Here is a 23832-nt window from a genome sequence, read left to right as displayed (position 1 = left end):
GAAATGCAGATTCTACCTCTTTCAGAGAAATTCGAGCCAGTTTCACTAAGTTCTTCACACACAATAAAACTACTTATTGATGAGTCATTTTCCTGTTTAGATTCCTCCTCATAATTCATACCTTGGTACATGCATGCTTAATTGACTACCAGTGATGTCTGCAATTAAATCACAAGAATTACAGAAAATATACATATCTTCACAGAAGAGCAGGGGAGCGTCAGTAAAAGCAACAAATACCAAGTGTTACATTCTTTATATATTTAATAATTTTTTGGTGAATTGAAATTTATTCCTACAATGGAGAAAAAAAAAGGAAGATTGCTCTACATCAGTTATTCCTGACGTAAATAAGCAGTTTTAGTCCCAAGCTCAATAACTTAACATCATTAGTGAAAATTAAACACGGTAAAAGTTTGTGACTCATGGGGAAAATAGTAAATAATTTGACAGTTAGTTCCCTTATAAATTGAGCCCTTGTTTTACTTTACTCAATGATTCTGAAAACTGAAGTATGTTTTAATTGTCAAATGTTGAAGTGGTTCATGGCGTTCAGGAATACTGTCCTGTCACTAGATATGTTTCAAATTGAACCGCCACTTGAAGCTGATTGTGTGAACCAGTAAAAAGAAGAAGCTGGGTAGTGCCCAGAGACTCTAATCTAGTTAGGTAGCAGTTTTAAGAAAGCCATTCTAACCGAATGTCGAAAATCCTTAAGCCCTTATAATACTGAGGCACCCTGTTTAAGTGCTTCTGAAGTTTAGTGGAAGTTAAATAAAATTTCCTTCAAATATTGAAAAATACCTTGCTAGAGTAGAGAACTTAGCTGATCAAAAGTGAGCTAAAAACAAAAATAAAATCCACTCTGAAAGGTTTTACCAACCCTTCAGATGAATTACAAGTAACCATTAATTTTTCTGCTAATCCAGAATATCTGGATGTCTAACAATAAATGCATTAAATACAGATAAATGCATTATTCAGTTGATTTAATGCAATTATAAGGAAGGAATTAACTTGCATATGACAGGCTTTTAAATACATCATCAAGTGTAAAATTACTTACATTAAACATAAAAGAACATATGAAAATTTCTATTCTCCTAGTTAATGCTCCAAAACCATTAATACTCTTGGCAGTGACTCTTTCCTGTTCAAAACCCTCAAGTATCTCCGATTTAATAGTTTTGTTCCCATGAAATCTTTTTCAATCTTGGAAAAAAATAGTCAAACAACTTGATTCTTCAAGAAGTAGTTGAAGGTTCACGGCCTGAAACAAAAAAAGAAAAACAATCATACAAATGTTAACCCCCTAAGGTATTTTGAAGGGTTACTGCAGAGAGCTTAGCCCCTCTTCTCCCTTATTTGCAGACCCAGGTCCTGTCTCAACTACAAAGTAAAAGTATTGTAGTATTAGTCCCTAGTTTGCAAGACAATGATTGTCTTCATTTTACAAGAATAATTTCAAAAATTATGACCTGCTGCTGCACCAAACATTCTTTCGTAGAAATAATATCCTTGCTTGTGGAGTTCTTAGTAAATTCCTAAGCACTCCTTTTCAATGGTGCTGTAACTGTCTTATTCAGGCAGAGGTTTTCTGGATAAATAAATAACAAAAAGTTTTCTCTCCCGTTCTAATCTTTGACTTATAATATTCACTGCAGTATAGTCAAAAGCCTTTTCCAGAATAACAAAATCTTTGAGAAAAATGTGGGATTTGACCAAATAACTTTCATGCAGCATAGCTTGGGTATTTCATTAGTATTATTTTGTTTTTCTTTTTGATGTTATCTGAAGACCATAGGATTTTATCACAAAAATATTTCCAAAAGATATTGGTTGTAGATTTGACAACTAGAGAATAGGTTACTGATGAACAGCATGTTAACAGTGGCTGATAAGCATTAAAAAGATAGATAAATCATTTCCTTTTGGCTGTTGCTTTTTTTTTAAACAAAACTAACTGATCTTCAATTGGGATTATCTTCCTGGGCAATTAAGGCAAATTTGTCTGCTTTCCATGTCATAAAGCAATAAGAAAATTTGGTTCTGTCTGTTTATTATTTATGTTCCATGATGGCAACACAAGTAAGTATTTCTTATTGGAGTCCAGACATCAATATGACATAATAGGTTTTGCAAAGTCTTCTCACCACTAGCATCCCAATAAAATAACATAAATAATTTGTGAAAATACATTTTCTTATAAATTATGGCATGATTATTCTAGATCATGATATTTTTTTTATCTTACTTTAAAAGGATATTTATTGGGTATACCAGCCTACTGGATTTCATCACCACTTTACTACCCTATTCAGCACAATGTTAACTTGAATTAGTATTCCTGTAGATTTAAGTTTTTTATTCTTTACTTACTTAAGAAAGCTCCTTTTGTTCAATCAATCGATGAAGTTAGGGTCACATCTACCTTCAGTTTAGTTAACACCTTTTTTTTGTTGTTGTTGAATTAATTTTTTTAAGGATCTTGATCATGGTTTAAGATTATATTGATATGAGTAAAACTTCAAAACTATGGCCAGGCACATATGGAAGATTTTTTCTTAGAGGTAGCATGCACCAATGAGGGGGAGGGGAACTCAATTTTAACAGATAGATCAATTATATGGAAAAAACTAAACATTAGAGAATGAATTGCAGATATCTCAACATCCCAAGAGCAACTTGCCCGAAGGCCCCCTTTCCCTTCTTATGACCTTGATTACAAATTAAGTTATATACAATTTTTGTTATACAGATAAACCACTTATATAAGAGATGTTTGTTGCAGAAATAGAAACCTATGCAACAATAGAACTTGGAAATCTAAGTTTTTCTCCATTTTTATTGAAATGCTTTTGGGATTGGTTTCATTTTTTGTTGTTTTTAAAACCATACAAAACCATAAGTCCAAAACGCCCATCACAATTACTTTGTAGAACCTTATGAAGACTTTCTGTGAATGGCTAGAAATACGGTAGTAAGTTTAAGTATATCATGGCCAGGATTAGCCTTTGATGTGATTAAATAAAAAAAAAAAAATTTAGCTGAAAGTAAGGAGCAACATTAAAACTTAAAACGAGCAGAAATTACCCCGTATACGAATGGGGCTGTTCCCTCTTCAATGCCTCGCTCTTTGCGCTAAATTTTGACTCTTTATCTCAACTCTTTTTAAAACAGTAAAACCTTTAGCGTAAAGAGCAGGGCGTTGAAGAGGGAACAGCCCCTTTCATATACGGGGTAATTTCTGCTCGTTTTAAATTTTAATGTTGCTCCTTACTTTCAGTTAAAAAAACTTGTTTTTTATTTAATTTCTGAACGTTTTTTAGTTAATCCATGTCTTGATTTCGGCTCTCCGCAGATGAATAATTAAAGCGAAATTTGCATATTTATTTATTTGGCTAAATGGCTTTCCCATAGTTTTGATCGAATGATTTGAGAAAGAAGGATGGGGGAGGAGGCCCAGTTGCCCTCCAACTTTTTGGGTACTTAAAAAGGCAACTAGAACTGTTAGTTTTTTTTACGAACGTTTTTATTAGTAAAGGATATACGTAACTTACGAATTAGCTTACGTAACAAACTTCTATATTCTTATGTTTTTATTACGTATATGAGAGGGTTCGCCCACTCGTCAATACCTCGCTCTTTACATTATAGCTTAAATTTTGTCTTCTGAATCACAAAGGCCGTAGAATAAATAGTTGAAATTACTAAAAATACTTTAGCGTAAAGAGTGAGGTATTAGGAGGAAGTGGACCCCTTATATGCGTAATATTTTCTGTTCGTTTTAAGTTTTAGTGCTACTCCTTACTTTCAGTTGAAAAAGCTTTTTCATATTTATTGTTTCATTGTTTTTTTTTAATAATGCTAGAAAATGCTACGCCCCATCATGGAAATCTTCTTCCCCCATGACAAATTCCTCCATGGAAAGTTCCCCCTACATTAGCCCCTCTTCTCAACCCCTCCTCCCAACCAAAAATCCCCCTGAAATCGTCTGTACACTTCCCAATAACCATTACTATATGCAAACACTGGTCAGAGTTTGTAACTTGCAGCCCCTCCCACTGGGACTGAGGAGGAGTAAGTCGTCCCCAAAGACATAGTTATAAGGTTTTTCGACTATGCTAAATAGACTTTTCATTTCCGTTCGAATGAGCCCTCTCACAAAATTCTAAGACCACTGGGTCGATACGATCACCCCTGGGGAAAAAACAAACAAACAAATCAACACGCATCCGTGATTTGTCTTCTGGCAAGAAATACAAAATTCCACATTTTTGTAGATAGGAGCTTGGAACTGGTGCAGTAGTCTTCCCTGATATGCTGAATCTGATGGTGTGATTTTCGTTAATATTCTATGACTTTTAGGGGGTGTTTCCCCCTATTTTCTAAAATAGGGCAAATTTTCTCAGGCTCGTAACTTTTTATGGGTAAGACTAAACCTGATGAAACTTATATATTTAAAATCAGCATTAAAATGCAATTCTTTTGATGTAACTATTGGTATCAAAATTCCTTTTTTTTAGAGTTTCGGTTACTATTGAGCCGGGTCGCTCCTTATTACAGTTCGTTACCACGAACTGTTTGAAATGTAGCCATTGCTCACATAATTTTTTTGTCTATGTGAACCCCTAGGCCCTTTGATCTGAGCTGGTTTTCAGCAGAACATTGGAGTTTGACTTGGGGTTGACCATTGAGTATGGGCAATTACCTTAAATCTGAAATCGCATTTACAGTGAGATAAGGTGGACTGCATCCTCCTGTAGACCATTATGCAATGGGGATTATAGTTGCCAAAATTAAGGACACTGCATTACAACATATTAAATTTCAGCAACCAGTCTGCAGCCCATGCTTGGATTTTGGAAACGTCTAATTGCCTACTAATTCTGTTGGCAAATCCAAAAAATTTTGAAGTGTCAGCAAAAAGAGGCATAATATTTTTGTTTCTTTTGTCACATTATTTATGTAAACAAGAAACAGAGCAGGGTCTACTCACAATTATAGGTGAAGAGTTGAACTTGCTGCATGTGGTTTGAGAGAAAATTCATTGTCCACTCAACAATATCCATGTTGATGTCTATTATTGAAAGCTTCAATTCGAGCAGTTTATAAGGAACTTTGTCAGAAGCCTTAGTGAAATCCAGAAGAGCCAAGTCCACTGGGATACTGTTGTCAAAAAGGCTGGTAATCCTTTTATTATATGTCTCAATTAGATTAACCTCAACCAGTATTTTTGGGAAGGAAACCATACTGGTTGGGAGATAAAAGATTATTGTAAATAAGATAAGCAAGGTGAAAAGAATTTACAATCTTTCTTGAAAATTGTTGTTATATGCATCTTTTTCCATTTAATTCGGGAGTTTAAGAACATATGCAATAGAGTAGGTGGAAGAAGTCTGTCAGGCTCAATAGTAAAAATGGATGCAAATTGTTCAACTTCTTCAACTTCAACTTTTTCTTTATTCAACTTAAAAGGCTGGTAAGGTTGGGAAGGAAACCATACTGGTTGGGAGATAAAAGATTATTGTAAATAAGATAAGCCAGGTGATAAGAATTTACAATCTTTCTTGAAAATTGTTGTTATATGCATCTTTTTCCATTTAATTCGGGAGTTTGAGAACATATGCAATAGAGTAGGTGGAAGAAGTCTGTCAGGCTCAATAGTAAAAATGGATGCAAATTGTTCAACTTCTTCAACTTCAACTTTTTCTTTATTCAACTTAAAAAATACAAAAACAATATTATGTCCCAACAGAGAGCAGAGCTCGTAAGGCTGGGACAGTGCAAAAATATAGAAAAAACATCAACATCTCATCGTAATAGTGATTCCGAAATTTAACACGGCAAAAGACAAACAAAATAGAAAAAAAAACTTATAAAAGAGAAGTAACAAGGATAAGTAAATAAATAAATATCGGGCAGGAGGGGCGTGGGAGGCGATCCCGGACACAGGGACACAAAAACAGAACACACAAATAAGAAGATTAAATAATTTAATTTTCCATCATCAATGGTGAATAATCAAAATTTTAGCTAACAATATTTAATATTTGCTTTTTTTAATTTAGTTGAGATTTTTGGGATGGATCAAACAGAATTTTATCATTCAGCTTATAATTGTTAGCAATGAAGGGTATTTGGTACCTAATCGAAAACCTTGACCTTTCAGAACTTACAAAAGGAATTCGGTACATCCCAGATCTCCGACAATCCGAACGAGGAAGTAAAATTAACAGAGATTTCTCATAAAAATAATTTTTAGAATTTAAATTTGAAAATGCCATATGGAAGTATTTAATACTCGTATATCATTTAAATCTAACAAATTTAAGAAGAGGAATAATGTTTTAGTTTCCAAAACATTTTCAAGTTTTGATGGTCGATGTAAGAAATTTCCAAGTATTGTTATTGCCCTATTTTGTAGTACCTGTAAGGATTTTATATGCTTCCAAAATGTATTAAAATATACAACTGAGCAGTAATTCAAATAAGAAGTAAGTAGAGAGTGGTAAATTATTTTTAAAATGGTAAAAAGAAAAGTATTCTTCACACGATACATCGACCAAATATTTTGAGCAAGTTTTAATCTTAAAGACTCAATATGATTATGAAATGGCAAAAGGGGATCAAGAAAAACTCCTAAGTAACGATATGATTGAAACCTACAAATACAAGAAATCTATCGAGTGGCACGTTTGTAACGACCAAAACCCCGAAATTAGTTTGTGTAAAATTTGGTACTAGATTATTGGAGGTAACACTTATAGTCAGATTTTCGATCAATGTCGATGAATCCCTAGCTATAACTGTTATAGCTATATCATCTACAAATAGAACTGTATGGCTAATATTCTCATGCAAACCTCGTGGAAGATCGTTAATATAAATCAAAAATAAAAGTGGACCTAATACTGAGCCTTGGGGGACACCAATATCAATAAGACTTTTTAAATTAGTCATTTCTCCACCGAAATCTACTGTGATTTCGCGTCCGCACGGGTATGATTTAATTATTTGTAATCCTTTCCCTCTTATGCTAGAATTTATCATTTTGTTATGAAGAATTTCATGATTTAAAGTGTCAAATGCTTTTTTATATCATAGAAAACAGTAACCACGTGGAAATCATCATCTAAACAATCCTTTATTTCTAATGAAAGAGCTGCAACTGCGTGTTCTGTCGAACGGTTTGCCCTAAATCCAAATTAATATTTGGTAAAGAAATTTATTTTATCTAAATAGCTAGAAATCCTTTCTTTTAAAATTTTTTCAAACACTTTAGATAATGGCGATAAAATTACAATTGGACGATAATTACTTACATCAGATTTATCGCCTTGTCTATACAACGGAATTACTCGGGCAATTTTCCATCTACTAGGAAATATACCTGAATTGATACTCAAATTGAAAATGTGGACAAGTGGTTCAAAAATAACTCTGTCAATACTCTTTAACAAATTAAAGAGTAAATGTGCTCTAAATGTGCTGGATTCTATTTTCACAAATACCCCTAGACCCCTTCCTAAAAGACCACATATATCACTAGGCTAAACATAAAACTGTGCTGGTGGTTTGCATTATTTTTGTGCTTATTTCAAGGAATAGTTTGTTTATTATACCAAATAAATATCCCACCGAATTATTGTTTTTTATATTTTTGATAATCTTATGGAATTTTGCAAAACTAACAGGGGCCAGAAATATGCTCGCACATTCATTGGGGGGTAAATATACTTTATGCGACCTGTAAGGGGACAAATCTATTCTTTCTGAAACAATTGCTTGACCAACACCAGTAAAATAATCACTGAACATATTAGCAACATCTTGCAGTTCTCTAACTTCTACACCATTTATATTAATTAAAACCTCAGGATGTGATAACTTTTAATTTTTTCCAATTTTATCCTTAATTAAATTCCAAGTTTTTCGAAAAGAATCATAATTTTTAAATGAATTTTCATAATACACTCTTTCATTTTCTCTAAGAATCCTTACTAATAGATTAAAAGAATCAGAATTTTTAAATGAATTTTCATAATACACTCTTTCATTTTCTCTAAGAATCCTTACTAACAGATTTTTATAGTTTTTAAAATGTATTATATTTATTTCAGTGGGATACTTCATTTCAGTTTTATTTAAGCTATTTTTTCATTAATAGACCTCAAAAGCGATGCATTTACTCATGGTTTTCTTGATGTATGCCTCTTTCCTTTCAGATTTCTATATGGGCAAAATTTATCAAGCTTTTCAGTCAATATATTATAAAAGTTATCTAAGGATTGATCTGGATCCATTTCATTAATTACTGAACTCTAACCTACATCACCGAGTGCTTCTTCTAATTTTAACAAATTTTCTTCCCCAAAGTCTCTTTGCTTTGTTGACTTCTTTTCATTATACGGGAAATATAGCGAAAATCAGCCATAAGTATGCAGTGATCAGATGAATCATCAGGAATGACATATGTACTAACAGCACTTTCAGGTGAAAAAATATTATAAATTAGTGAACATGTCGTATCAGTTATTCTGGATGGTACAAGACATTAAGGATATAATCCTGAGATAATGGACATTCTAAAAACCTCAGTGTTACTATTCAGTCTATTCTGATAAGCAGAAACAAGGTTCATTAAGTCAATATTAAAATCTCCCGTAACTAGATGAGAAGTATTAAGACTAGCTCATTTATCCAAGAATTTTTCAAAACAATTGCTAAATTCTATCTGACTAGCTGACAGACTACAGTAAATAACTACGATTAGAATCTTCTCATTATTTGGAATAAAAACATTCAACAACACAAGATTCAAATAACATTTCAATATTCATTGGCAAAAAATCTAGTCTTGCACAGGCTGGTATGCAACTTTTAATTAAAACACCAAGACCACCTTTCTTTTGCATACTCCTCCCAACATGAAACAATTGATAACCAACAACATGAATACTTTCAATTGAAAACTCATCTAAAAAAGTTTCGCATAAACCGAATATGTCCGTATCCACTGGTCTTAACAATTACTGGAATCAACATAAATAAAATTCCAATTGACAGTATTTTCATCTTTTTGTTAACAAAGTTGTCTAAACATAGATAAATTTATCCATCCTCTAAATGTGCTGGATTCTATTTTCACAAATACCCCTAGACCCCTTCCTAAAAGACCACATATATCGCTAGGCTAAACATAAAACTGTGCTGATGGTTTGCATTATTTTTGTGCTTATTTCAATGAACAGTTTGTTTATTATACCAAATAAATATCCCACTGAATTATTGTTTTTTATATTTTTGATAATCTTATGGAATTCTGCAAAACTAACAGGGGCCAGAAATATGCTCACACATTCATTGGGGGGTAAATATACTATATGCGACCTGTAAGGGGACAAATCTATTCCTTCTGAAACAATTGCTTGACCAACACTAGTAAAATAATCACTGAACATATTAGCAACATCTTGCGGTTCTCTAACTTCTACACCATTTATATTAATTAAAACCTCAGGATGTGATAACTTTTAATTTTTTCCAATTTTATCCTTAATTAAATTCCAAGTTTTTCGAAAAGAATCAGAATTTTTAAATGAATTTTCATAACACACTCTTTCATTTTCTCTGAGAATCCTTACTAACAGATTTTTATAGTTTTTAAAATGTATTATATTTATTTCAGTGGGATACTTCATTTTAGTTTTATTTAAGCGATTTTTTCCTTAGTAGACCTCAAAAGCGATGCATTTACTCATGGTTTTCTTGGTGTATGCCTCTTTCCTTTCAGATTTCTATATGGGCAAAATTTATCAAGCTTTTCAGTCAATATATTATAAAAGTTATCTAAGGATTGATCTGGATCCATTTCATTAATTACTGAACTCTAACCTACATCACCGAGTGCTTCTTCTAATTTTAACAAATTTTCTTCCCCAAAGTCTCTTTGCTTTGTTGACTTCTTTTCATTATACGGGAAATATAGCGAAAATCAGCCGTAAGTATGCAGTGATCAGATGAATCATCAGGAATGACATATGTACTAACAGCACTTTCAGGTGAAAAAATATTATAAATTAGTGAACATGTCGTATCAGTTATTCTGGATGGTACAAGACATTAAGGATATAATCCTGAGATAATGGACATTCTAAAAACCTCAGTGTTACTATTCAGTCTATTCTGATAAGCAGAAACAAGGTTCATTAAGTCAATATTAAAATCTCCCGTAACTAGATGAGAAGTATTAAGACTAGCTCATTTATCCAAGAATTTTTCAAAACAATTGCTAAATTCTATCTGACTAGCTGACAGACTACAGTAAACAACTACGATTAGAATCTTCTCATTATTTGGAATAAAAACATTCAACAACACAAGATTCAAATAACATTTCAATATTCATTGGCAAAAAATCTAGTCTTGCACAGGCTGGTATGCAACTTTTAATTAAAACACCAAGACCACCTTTCTTTTATATACTCCTCCCAACATGAAACAATTGATAACCAACAACATGAATACTTTCAATTGAAAACTCATCTAAAAAAGTTTCGCATAAACCGAATATGTCCGTATCAGATGTCGATAGAAAAGGGTCAATTGTATCCCTTGCAGTCCTCCAGCCCTGGCAATTCCAAAACGATATCCTCCTTGTCTTAGAATTTTTCTTTGCCAATCCATCCAAAAATAAATATTGATTTTTTGGTATATCTAATATGCTGCTATTATCTTCATTATCACTAGCTACAATATTTTGGAAAACTGAATGAAACAAAAAAGAATCTTGTTCAAATTCTTTTAACCTTGATGATGGAATTCCATCAGTATCTCTATCCATTATCAAATATTACCACCATGCCAAGAATAACCACACCACGACCCATGGGCCCAACAAACAAAAATAAAAGGTAATAGACACAGAAACAACTAAGAAAAGAAAAAAGAAATATGTTCATTCTAAGACAAATTCTTTCAATATTCTACCACTATTCACAAAGACCTCTATGTGCTTCAAAACAAGCAGTAAAAAAATAGATAAATAAAGAGAAACAATAGTAATAAATATATAGAGCAACAAAAATTAGTGAGAAAATAAATAAAAAACAAATAAATATGAAACAAAACATGATTAAACGCTTCCTACTTGTATATTTTGATACATACTAACAGGGCGCTTTACTATAAGACAATATGATTTTATTTCACTGAAACAACATTGGAAAACAATGATGTACATGTCCTTGGGCGTTTGGAAAGTCGTCAACCTCTGATATGCTATCACTAAATGAATATTTTGTAACTGAGCCGTCAGGTCTTTTCACAAAAAAGTTTGTCTGAATCCCCTTTGATATCCATGCCCCATATCTAGGAATCTTCCACAATTTATCCCGTTTCGCTAAAATCAGCTTACGTATTTTACGAATTTTGGCTGGCACATCATCACTAATAAACAAGTTACTATTATTTCCATGAAATGTCTTGTCCTTAAGCTTGCTGGCATTTTTTATAATAGAAAACTTGTCATCTTTTTTATTTAGTGTCACCTTTAAAAATTTACGATTTCTGTCATATTGCAAGATTGTAAAATTTACTTCAGGCAATTCTAATCCATGGCAAACAACTTCTGTGAATAAAACTTTAGCGTTATCAATATCCTCGCAAACTGCATTCCATATGATGATATTATTTTCTAACTTGGCAGCTTCCAATTTCACAATCCGACACATTGAATCTTCATTTTTTCTTTTTAACTTAGTTAATTCATCAGTACAAGTTTTTAATTGAATGTTGAGGCAGGACGTATCATTTTCAATTTTTCCGATTTTCAATTCCCTATTAACCATCTTATTTTTAAGAAGCGAATGTTCTTTATCCAGATTATTGACCCTTGTAGTAAGAATACATAATTGATTGCATAAGTTGTCTAATTTGTTACCATTTTCTTTTACGATTTCAAGAATTTGCTTAAAATCTGCAGCTAGTATTGATATTTCCGGTTTCGAGCTAGAGCTATCATCTGAGGTGTCTAATGAAATATTCATACCTTCTCGTTTCGGATTTTTCCTTTTACGTCCCATTGTACATTAATATTGTACTAATATCCCAATATTAATACATATTACGAAATATCCAGCAGTTCTTCAAATAATGTTTTCAGCACTGAATGAGTATCCAAAAGTTCTTGAAGTAATATTTTCACATAAATCCACACAGAGGTCTTAACTGCATCTTACTCAGACAAGAGCATTGAATGAACTGAGCATTGAAGTTCATGGAGCAGATCTATAATGTTTTGTAGGTTCCTTACTCTGTTTCTATCTGATGATTTAAAACATCTAGTGATATTCTGTTGTGATCCTGGCTGGATACTGTAATTCAAAAATTCACTGGATTCACTCTCCCCCTCCCTCCCAATGGATATACATACAGCAAACTATATACATTCCCTCTGTATTATAAAAGACCCATAAGTTGTAATGCCTGATGTTGATAATGCTGATATGCTGATAAATCAGATGTTAGCCTACACTTGTTTTTATTGCAAGATATAGTGAGCAGCTAGACAATGAACTGTATATTAATCTATATGAGGGGGGTATGAAATAAGTTAGTACTTAATAGATTACTTCAAAGTAGTTTTCAGAATTTTCAAGGGTTTTCTTTAAGTATCCCACTGGTCTTAACAATTACTGGAATCAACATAAATAAAATTCCAATATTGACAGTATTTTCATCTTTCTTTTTAACAAAGTTGTTACATAGATAAATTTATCCATCCTCTAAATGTGCTGGATTCTATTTTCACAAATACCCCTAGTCCTCTTCCTAAAAGACCACATATATCACTAGGCTAAACATAAAACTGTGCTGGTGGTTTGCATTATTTTTGTGCTTATTTCCAATGAATGGTTTGTTTATTATACCAAATAAATCTAACCTCAAAAAATCTGTATAGCTTTGTATATATAACAGGACAAGGTCTGATTAAATTTACATATTTTTTTATTTGCTTCTAAAAAAACTCTGTGTACAGTAAGCTTATTGCAATTGATTTTTTAAATTTTTAGTATTCAATAAGCAATTGGAAATATTTGAAATACAAAGAAAACACATATTGAAACCTAGGCCAGGTCTACTTGGTTAAATAGTTCCTCACTACAATTCAGAGCTCAATAAGCTGCAATTTGTCCTTCTCCAGATTGAAAATTAAGCAGATAGACAGTTAAGAGAAGAAATGCACTTCTAATGGGTAATTGGCATTGATTTAGTCATAGAAACACTTCCTAGCCTATATTTGAAAATATCATACAAATGTGCAATACAAATTTATGAAAATTACTCCTGGGAAACTTCTTGGCAACATTCATTCATAGCCCCACTGCTTTCTTTAAAATATTGAATGCCTGTCTAGGCAGCAATTGGGCAAATACTGAGGAGTTCATATTATTGATCTACAAATACAGTGAGCATACCACTAGATGCCATTTTTTATGCTCTTACTGATAATTGCTTTTCTCCTAGATTCAGTTTTAAGCCTTTTGTTGACCCTTGAAAATGAAAATTTCTTTACCTCAAATTGCAGCTAGGAGCAGCTGAAAGATTTCTCCCTGTAGATCTCCAGAATAGTAACTTTAGTTGTATATAAAGTCCATTAGTGACCAAGTGCTGCTCCATGTTCAGTAGCATTCTAATTGAATTTACACTCTCTGGAGGACCACTTAGCATCTAGCCTTCATTTGGAGATATCAACAGATACAGCAGTAACTGTTTCATTAGATAGTATGTTCCAACTGTTGACAATGCGTGATGAAAAGAATTGAGTGTGGACTCTAGATATTGTAGACTGATTGACAAGTTTCAGCTGATAACCTCTAGTTCTTGAGTTGGTACCAACAGTAGGGAATAATGCTGAGAGAGTATTATCCTCAGTAACTTGTAGATCAAAATGGCATCCCCTCTATTTCTACTGTAAACAAGTTTAGGTAGATTCAGCTTTGATAGTCTTACAGGGTAAGAAAGCTCCCACATGCTGGATATCACTTTAGTGGCATGTCTCTGCACATTTTCAGGAACATTTATGTCTTTTTTAAAACATGGGGAGGCAAGAGACATTCCAACTCAAAATTGGGGATGCACAAAACCTTTATATAAAGGACTGATGACTTTAGAGGAACAAGTGGAAATAGCATGCTTAATCAGTCCCATGGTTGAACTAGCCCCAGCAGCAGACCTCCTAGCATGAGTCCTGACTTTTGGTTCAGTGTTAATAGTGACACCAGGATGCTACTCATTCTTTACAGAGGAGAATAGGTGGCCTAAGAAAATTAAAAGTAGCAAGGATTGAGTTTGCCAAAGTGAATGATATGGCACTTGGCAACATTGTATTCAAGAAGCCAGGCCTCAGCCCATTGACCCAGCAGTTGAAGATTATTTTGTAGAAGGACATGATCTTCACATGATAGAGCTGGTCCAAGAAGGTTCAGGTTGCTTGCATAAAAAGTTGATTTGTTGCTGATAATGGAAGGATCATCACTATGCAAATATGAAATAGTGTAATGCCTTTTTCAAAACATGGGGAGGCAAGAGACATTCCAACTTAAAGTTGAGGATGCACAACATCCTTGTATAAAAGACTGATGACTTTAGAGGAACAAGTGGAAATAGTATGCTTAATGAGTCCCATGGTTGAACTAGTCCCAGCAACAGACCTCCTAGCTTACGTCCTGACTTTTAGTTCATTGTTAATAGTGACGCCAAGATGCTACTCATTGTTTACAGTGGAGAATAGGTGGCCTAAGAAAATTAAGAGTTTCAAGGATTCAGTTTGCTGAAGCAAATGGTATGGCACTTTGCAACATTGAATTCAAGAAGCCAGGCCTCAGCCCATTGATCCAGCAGTTGAAGGTTATTTTGTAGCAGGACTTGATCTTCACATGATAAAGCTGGTCCAAGAAGCTTCAGGTTGTTTGCATAAAGAGTTGGTTTGCTGCTGATAATGGAAGGATCATCATTATGAAAATATGAAATAGTGAAGGACCCAAAACACTTCCTTGAGGAGCTCTACTCAGGACATGCATAGAAGAAGAAAGAATACAATTACCAGAATCATAAGATAACTGAACACATTCAGATAGCAAATAAAGAAAATCAAGGATCCAGAGCAGGGATTTCTTTTCAAGCTTGACTGCATATAATTTAATTGCAAGCTGCTTATAACACACTTTGTCAAAAACTTTAGGAAAGTAAGGCAGAGTTATGTCAGCAGGTACCCCCATATCAAGCAACTTAGTGGTATGATCAAATGATTCAAGGAGATTGGTGTCAATAGATCTTCCTGAATGAAAGTCATGTTCTAACCTGTGTAAAACATTAGTTGCTTCAAGGAGTTTAACAACTACAGAATAGACATCATGCTATTGGGTCGACAATTTTCAGCAAGGTCCTTTCTACCTTTTTTAAATATAGTAATGATGTGTGCAGTTTTCCAATCCAGAAGTAGCCTGGAAAGATTTAATGATAACTGGAACAGCATTTATTCAGATTTGGCAGATTTATTCAGTTTAAGGGATGTAAGTTCCTGTAGAACCAATGTATCAGTAATCAGAATCAGTTCCATCTTACAAGATACATCATATAAAGGAGGTGTGGGATAAACAATACTCAAATTGAAGGAAAACACAGTTGAGAAATATTGGTTGAAAATTTCAACTTTCAGCACGAGATCAGCAACTGATTAAGTAATGTGCAGGTTATCTGGGACTGTGCATCTGCTGTTAAATTTTTGAGTGGCACAACATCAAAAAGATTTAGGTTTATCCTTTTATTCCTCTCAGCTAATTTTTCCTCAAAACTTTTCTTCAACTCCTTTATTTGGTTGGTTGTTTGACATTCAAAAAGATTTCTAAGGCCTGATAATTTTCTGTGGTCTTATTTTTTCTATAGTAATTCTATGCTTAGTGTTTTCTGTTGATTAGCTTGCTCACTTTGGAAGTTAAAAAAGGTAAACTGTTTGCCAGAAAAATTCTGGTGCAAGACTTTTCAATATGCAGAATTTTTATTTTCACATTTGACCAACCCTCATCATCATCAATAATAAGCTTTTTCTGCTGATATTGGCAAGTTTTTGAGAGACTAGTTTGTAGTTTACATATTTTTGTTGCTTAGAAGAAGGTTGTTTGGTAGATAGACACAACTCCAAAATAATTAATAAATGGTCATTATTACCAACAGGTGTGCTTATTACATTCTTGATAAGAAGGTAAGAGTTACTAAGAACAACCAGATCAAGAGTGTTGGAGACTCGACCTTCCCTGATACAAGTTGATTGTGATATTGTTTGACAGAAGGAATTATCAGAGATGGCAGACAAAAAAGGAGAGCCTCTATTACAAAAACTAGATCTATCAATCCATAGGATTTCAGGAATAAAAATATAAAAACAGTTAAAACATTGGTTTCAAACTTACTATATCATTTTAAGGCAAAGTTTTAGTTTCATCACAAGCTGTTGAAAATGCATATTACTGCACATAGCAAAATTCCGATTATTGCATATTGTTTCTTTGTCATTATTATTAGAAGTGTGTCCATTTTTTAGCTTTCCAAAATCCACCTTCAACAAAACTAAAAATGCATAAAATGAGCAGGATTTTGAAGCTGAGGGAAATGTTGGGATTGGGCAATATGGATGAATAATGACATAAGAACAATATACAATCATCAGAATCTAGCTATATGCAGCAATTAAAAACAAAAAAAAATCACAAATATCCTCCCTTCAAACTTATAACACTGCAGATTCTTCCCTTGACTAACTACAATTTTAGGCAAAAATAGGGCTGCAATGATGAAACATCATGACCATAACAGACAAGGCTTATCCAATCAGCAAAAAGTATATCATAAACATCAACTAACAATTAAACCAATCAGTCCATGGGCCCATGGGGCTCATGGACTAATATGCTTTGCTCTAGAAGTAACATTAGCTGTAAGCAAAATCAGACATTTGTTTTGTTCAGAAACAGCTGACTAGTTTAAACTCAAAAGTGAAAGTGAACCATTTTAGATTTAACATCAATGGATGCATGAGTTTTTTAATTAACTTTCAACTTGCTACTGCTGCTATACAGAAATTACCAGTGATGAACAGAATTAGTATTTAAAATATAATTTCATTCATATTGTACAACTTCAACTTTTCCCTTGGCTTCAAAGTCCTACCCACTTTACACATTTTTAGTTTGCCCCATGGAGGAGGAGGGTCAACCAGAAATGGATGCACTTCTAGAATTAGAATTTCTAAGTGCTATAGCATGGAAACAATGCTGCTTTGCAGCATTCTTTTGACAGAATGCTTTTTCTGTCAGTGATAACATTTTTGACATATAGGTGAAACAACAGTTTTTAAGCAGCCAATGGCAGATTTGTTTTGATTTTTTTTTTTTTATTCAAATTAATCTTGACAAATAAGTGTCAGTGAATTATACAACCTTTGAAAAATGGATTTATAATGCAATACAGAGCTTGAAACAAATATTATAACCCATTTTTATATCCAAAAGATATAAGCAATGATTGAAATAGCTGACTTACCAATAAAGTGGACATACCATTCAATGCCTTTTTTTATGTTCTTTACAAATTTAATAATCATTTCTACTGTAACTTCAAATTTAAGCACTTTTTGACCTAACCCAACCTAATTTAATATAAATAATTCTAGCCCTGAAAAAATGGAGTATTATTTTGTTGAAAACAACAAAGAAAACAGCGTTGAGAAAACATGGTAGCAATAATTCATACTTTATTTGAAAATTTGTCATTTTTAAGAGCTGAAAACTGCCTAAATTTGAATTTGCAATAGAAATGATCAGGCTATTATTATTATATCCTGGGAAGGTATTTTACAGTACCTACCTCTACTCCTTCTCCTTCTAGATGGCCCTGAAATTTGCCTATATGACTGGTCTATACCTACTGAGATTTTGACAAAACAACATTTTACCTTAATTTTCAGTTAGCCTACCAGTTGCTTTTTCTCTGCCTTTAGTTCTGAAAATGCAATTCATGTTATTTGAGTAGAATTCTGAGCCATATCAATATTTTTTACAAAATTTAGGAAATGTATTTGCATATCTTTAAAACCTTATAAATTGGGATTGAACAAGGTTGTGAAGCTGAAAACAATTTTGTTGTAGCCTACTACATTTAAGCAGAAGATCTATTATGCAAGGTTTCACTTTTATATCACACATATTTTTCAAGGTTGTCAAAGGTCAGGGCCCTAAAGGAAGAAGGAGTGGAGGTGGATAGGCTACTTCAAAATACCTTCCCAGGACATACTTTAGCCCGAAGACCCATCCCTGAAAGTTTCATTTTCCTAACCTAGCCCCTTTCCAAGATAGGCCTAGCAAGAAGTCCCTAAATAAGAATTTTACCCCTAAATTTTGAAAAAAAAAACATTGATATGGCCCAGAATTCTACTCAAATAACATGAATTGCATTTTCAGAACTAAAGGCAGAGAAAAGCAGCTGGTAACTGAAAATTAAGATAAATATTATTTTGTCAATATTTCAATAGGTTTATCTGCATTTGCCATTGGTCATGTAGACAAATTACAGGGCCCTCTAGAAGGAGAAGGAGTGGAGGTAGGTATTTTAAAATACCTTCCCGGGATATACTTTAGTCTGTAGACCCATCCCTGAAAGTTTCATTTTCCTCACCTAACCCCTTTCCAAGATAGCAAGAAGTCACTAAACTAGAATTTTACCATATTTACCAGTATCCTAATTGTTCATCTTATTTTGACTAGCCTAGGCCTGCTTTTCTAATGTAGCTAGCATTTACTTATCTACGGACTTACGTCAATCTAGAGTGTATCCAAGATCAAACGGATCAGGACTAATTAACTTTCCTTGAAGAGGCTAGGCCAACTTTCCACCTCTTTAAGTTTACAATTGTATCCATGGATACCAGTCTTTCCATGAACCAAATGTTTAAATTGAAAAGTTTATGCCATCGAAAAAGAAAATTTACGTTCTTTTTGCTTTTCGGTACTTTAGCTGTTTTTTAGACAATGGGTCGTGCTACTCCTTTATACAGAATTCTAGTAACTTTGGGATAACGACTCGGGAGGGTGTGCTTGATTAGTCCCAGAGTTGAACTAAAAACAGAAGTCAACAGGAGACCCCTCAGCCTGGGTACTAAACAATGAAAAAATACATTGTCAATAATGACACCAAAATCTCATTCATCATTCATAAAAGAGATTGGATGACCGGAAAGAAAATAAAACCGACAGGATTTTTTTTTATTCCCAAAGTGAATGATATGACGGTTGGTAATTATAAACTCCAAAAGCCAAGCCTCAGCCTAATGACAAAGCAATTTAAGACTATTTTCTGATAGGGTATGGTCTTCGCATGACAAGGCTGGTCCGAAAACTTTTGAGTCGTCAACTTAGAAAGTTAGCTTACTACTGACAGTTAAAGGAGCATCGTTAATCAATATGATGAGCAACTAAGGATCTATTGCACTTTCCCGGGGAATTTTGTTCAAAACTTGTCTAAAGGAAGAACAAATATGTTACCAGAGACATCAAAGAGCTGAAAAAGCCAAAATCACTGGTGGCAAAAATCAAAAATCTAATCTTGTTTAGGGATTTCTTTCTCAGCTTGACTGAATACAAGTTAATTGTAAGTTGCTTGTGGCAATCTTTGTTCAAAGATTTTCAAAAGTGAAGCAGAATGATGTCAATAGGGACCTTTGCATCATGTAATCTTGTGGTGTAGTCAAAAGCTTTTAAAAAACTGGAATCAACAGATTTTTCAGAGTAAAAACGAGGTTGTGAGCTGTACAGCAGATTATTTTCTTCAAGATGCTGAATAGCTGCGAAACCGAGACTCAAAATAGCAAGAGAATTTGCCGAGAAAAGGCTGCTGAACAATTCTTCTGAATATAGAGAATGGATGCAATCAGGACCAGAAAATTTATTAACCTTAGGACGCACATGTTCCATTAAAACAATTGAACCAGTAATTGTAATTGGTTTCCTGTGATAAGACACATCATACAGAGGGACAAGGATTAACAGTACCGGAATTAGAGGAGAGAAAAACATATGAAAATTGTTGGTTAAGAATTCTAACTTTCAACCTGGGATCAACAGCAAAATCACTATTCTGCTGCATGTCAGGGGTCTGCTGTGATATTTTTAATAGCATAGTGCCCGAAAGGTTTTATTCTATCTTTAAAATCCTTGGTCTAATTTTTTTCAAACTTTCTCCAGAACCCCTTTCTTCAGATTTTTTGCCTGATTACAAAAAGATTCAAAAAATAATATTTTCTGAGATTTTCTTTTTTCTATAACGCTTCCAAGCTTAGTGTTTTCTATTATTTAGTCTACTAATGTGACTGGTGAAAAATTGTAAACTTTAAACCTGTTAAGTCCAAAATTCTGGCACAAGACTTTTCAGCATTGAAAATTTCGACTTTTATACTTCACCAGCTTTTTTCAATGGAAATAGTAAGTTGATTACAATTGACTTTGACAAGTTTCTTAAAGATAAGCTTGAAGTCAATTCAATTTCTTTTATTAAGGAAAAATTGTATGATAGGCATGCTCCTAGAGTTTCATTTACAACTGTTGCCCTGACTAAGGGCTCTGGGGGGTTGTCATCCTCAAAGACATAATTTTCAGACCTTTCAACTACTATGAACAAAATGGCTCTCTCAAGTTTCGCTTGATTGTGTTTGAGGAAATGGTGGGCTTAGGAGAGTGGCTAGTTGCCCTCAAATTCCTTTCAACGATTGAAAAGGGCACTATCCCTTTTAATTTCCAATTGAATGAGTCCTTTTTGAAGTTTCTATGACAACTCGTTTGATACGAAGTGCCCTTGTTTAAACAAAAGAAATTACTGCACCCACATCGCTCTTTAATTAAGGAGCTCTTAAATTAAAATTGACCAAAAACTAATCTAAGTTCATTTAAACAAAACATGTGCTTGTTCTGCCACAAGCCAGTGTCACGCAATTTTTTTTTTTACCGTAGCACCGAAAATTGCTGTTAGTACACAAATCTGGACAATTGTAGCATTTTGAATTTGACACCAGGATTAGTTCGGAGAGAAGGATTTCAAAATTCTGGTACGTGAGAAAGGTTAGAAGATAAGACCAAAAGTACCCAACTATGTAGTCTGTGATGAATACATAGCGTTTGTATTTTCTTAGTAGTTCGTATTTGGTCCTTACTCTACTCACTTTTAAGGCTACTCCATCTGAATGTTTGGGATATTGATAGATAGTCAAGCTAAAAAAAAAATGTTTCAGGGTAACTTATGTTTCAGAGTTTACAAAAGGTTTTCTTTTCAAAAATGAATTATGATTAGACTACCCTAATTATGCCTATCTAAGAGAATCAAAAAATTGTCTGTAGATGATCAGCAAAGCATGTTGATTGTAGTCCCCTTAACAAGACATTCAAGGATAAAGTGACAAATTATTGAAAATTTGACTAACTCACCAGCAGAGAGCAGACATCACTAGCCAAAATGCTTAAAGAGGACAGTGAACAACTTACATAGGCTATCAACAGCACTGCAGCAAAAGTTGAAACAATATTGAGATAGCTAAGAACTAGACACACTTTCAATAAAAGAAATACCAACCCAAAATTAAAATAGGCTAAAGCAGTTTTTGTCAACATTTTTATAGCCTAGGTGTAGACTTGTCTATAAATTTTCTGTTTAACAATATATTGAAAGTGATTTGTCTTATTCTTAACTATCTTAATATTAGCACAATTTCTACCGGAAAAGCATCAATACAACTATAAGTACCAACCAATTGATTTGTGTTGTCTTGGTATTAAAATGCTAATTTTTTTTACTGACATAAACTAATCTTTTTCATTGATTGTATATTATATAGCCTATTTACTTATTTAAAACAAGAGCTAAGAGCTCATATGGCACTTGTGATGAGGTTAGAAGAGCCAAGATCTCATATGGCATGAGCTCTAGCAAAATTCTAAGAGTCAATAGATTGATTTAATCAGAGGTTTAACACCAGTTGAGATTTAAAATAAGAACTCTAAGACTCAAGATCCTTCTAAATAGCAAAATTCATTGAGATTTAATCTCCCACTCATAAGTTAAAAATACCTCATGTTTTCTAATTTTTCCTCTCCCTTCAGGCCCCCTCATGTTTGAATCAAACAAAACAATTTTATCAAGTCACTTTGTGCAGGTCCCTGACATACCTACAAATTAGTATTGTCCTAGCACATCCACAAGCACCAAAGCACCGGACTCCCCCCACTAACTCCCCCAAAGACAGTGGATCCAGTCTGGTTATGTAAATTTAGTATCTACTGCATTTGCTTATTTTACCCACCAAGTTTTATCCCAATCTCTCCACTCTAAGCATTTTCAAAGATTTCCAGTTTCACTCTCCAACTCCCCCATTGTCACCAGATCTGGTTAAGATTCAAAATAAGTGCTCTAAGACATGGGTCCCCTCTAAATATCAAATATCATAAAGATCCAGTCACTCATTCTTAAGTTAAAAATGCCTCAATTTTTCCGAATTACCACCCCCTCCCCCAAAGTCCCCCCAAAAATGGATCCATTCCAATTATGTCAGTCATGTATCTAGAACTTTTGCTTGTTTTTCCCATCAAGTTTCATCCCAATCTCTCCACTCTAAGCATTTCCCAAGATTTCCAGTTTCTAAGATTTCTGTTCCCCCTTCAACTCCCTATGTCCCCAGGTCTGATTCAAATTGATAATAGAGCATCTGAGGCATAAGATCTTTCTATATATCAAGTTTCATTAAGATCCAATGACCCATTTGTAAGATAAAGATACCTCAGTTTTATATTTTTCAAGATTTCTGGTTTCCCCTCTCCAACCTCCCCCAATATCATTAGATCTGGTTGGGATTCAAAATAAGTTTTTCTGAATCACAAGATCCTTCTAAATATGAAGTTTAATTAAGCACTGATCACCCATTTGTCAGTTACAAGTACCTCATTGTTTCTAATTTTTTCAAATTTTCCTCCCCCCTCCAACTCCCTTAAAGAGAGCAGATCTAGTCTGATTATGTCACTAACATATCTTGGAATTGTGCTTATTCTTCCTGCCAAATTTCATCCTGATCTCCCCACTCTAAGCCTTTTCCAAGATTTCTCATTCCCTCTCCCCCCAATGACACTGGATCTAGTCAGAGTTTAAAATAAGAGATCTGAGTTACAAGGTCCTTCTAAATGTGAAATATCATTAAGATCCAGTCACTCCTTCATAAGTTAAAAATGCCTTCTTTTTTCTAGTTTTTCAGAATTAACCCCACCTCCTCCAACTCCCCCAAAGAGAGCAGATCTGTTCCAGTTATGTCAATCATGTATCTAGGACTTTTGCTTATATTTCCCACCAAGTTTCATCCTGATCCCTCCACTTTAATCATTTTCCAAGATTTTAGGTTTCCCCCTCCAATTCCCCCCAATGTCACTGGATCTACTCAGGATTTAAAATAAGAGCTTTAAGACACAATGTGCTTCTAAATATCAAATTTCATTAAGATCTAACCACTGCTTTGTAAGTTAAAAATACCTCATTTTTTTCTAATTTTCCAAATTAACCATCCCCCCATTCCCCCCAGATGGTTGAATCATGGAAACAACTATTTCTAATTTAATCTGGTCTGGTTACTGATATGTGCCTGCCTAATTTCATTGTCCTAGCTTATCTGGAAGTGCTCAAACTAGCAAAACCAGGACCAACAGACTGACAGAATTTGCAACTGCTATATATGACTTGGTAAAT

At 33.7% G+C, this 23832-nt stretch overlaps 1 protein-coding gene and 1 long non-coding RNA gene across 6 annotated transcripts in view; one reads left to right on the top strand and one right to left on the bottom strand.

The window, feature by feature from the left end:
* LOC136029341 (uncharacterized) lies at positions 1 to 19010 on the bottom strand. Its single transcript, XR_010618020.1, has 3 exons — positions 18876 to 19010; positions 1067 to 1270; positions 1 to 158 (listed from the first exon to the last, which is right to left on the bottom strand). It is a non-coding gene; the product is annotated as an uncharacterized LOC136029341 (long non-coding RNA).
* Positions 19011 to 21115: 2105 nt separating this feature from the next.
* Positions 21116 to 23832, top strand: part of LOC136029339 (lysophosphatidylserine lipase ABHD12-like) — a 68707-nt gene continuing 65990 nt past the window's right edge. The window contains exon 1 of one of the 5 annotated variants that reach the window (XM_065707626.1): positions 21116 to 21157. The gene's annotated coding sequence lies outside the window, so the exon portion shown is untranslated. Of the gene's footprint in view, positions 21244 to 23832 lie in introns of all 5 variants that reach the window. The other 4 variants (XM_065707627.1, XM_065707632.1, XM_065707628.1 and 1 more) reach the window with 4 other exon arrangements.

Source organism: Artemia franciscana, chromosome 7 (genome assembly GCF_032884065.1).
Source record: "Artemia franciscana chromosome 7, ASM3288406v1, whole genome shotgun sequence".
Taxonomy (NCBI): Eukaryota; Metazoa; Arthropoda; class Branchiopoda; order Anostraca; family Artemiidae; genus Artemia; species Artemia franciscana.
This window is presented reverse-complemented; position numbering and strand designations above follow the sequence as displayed.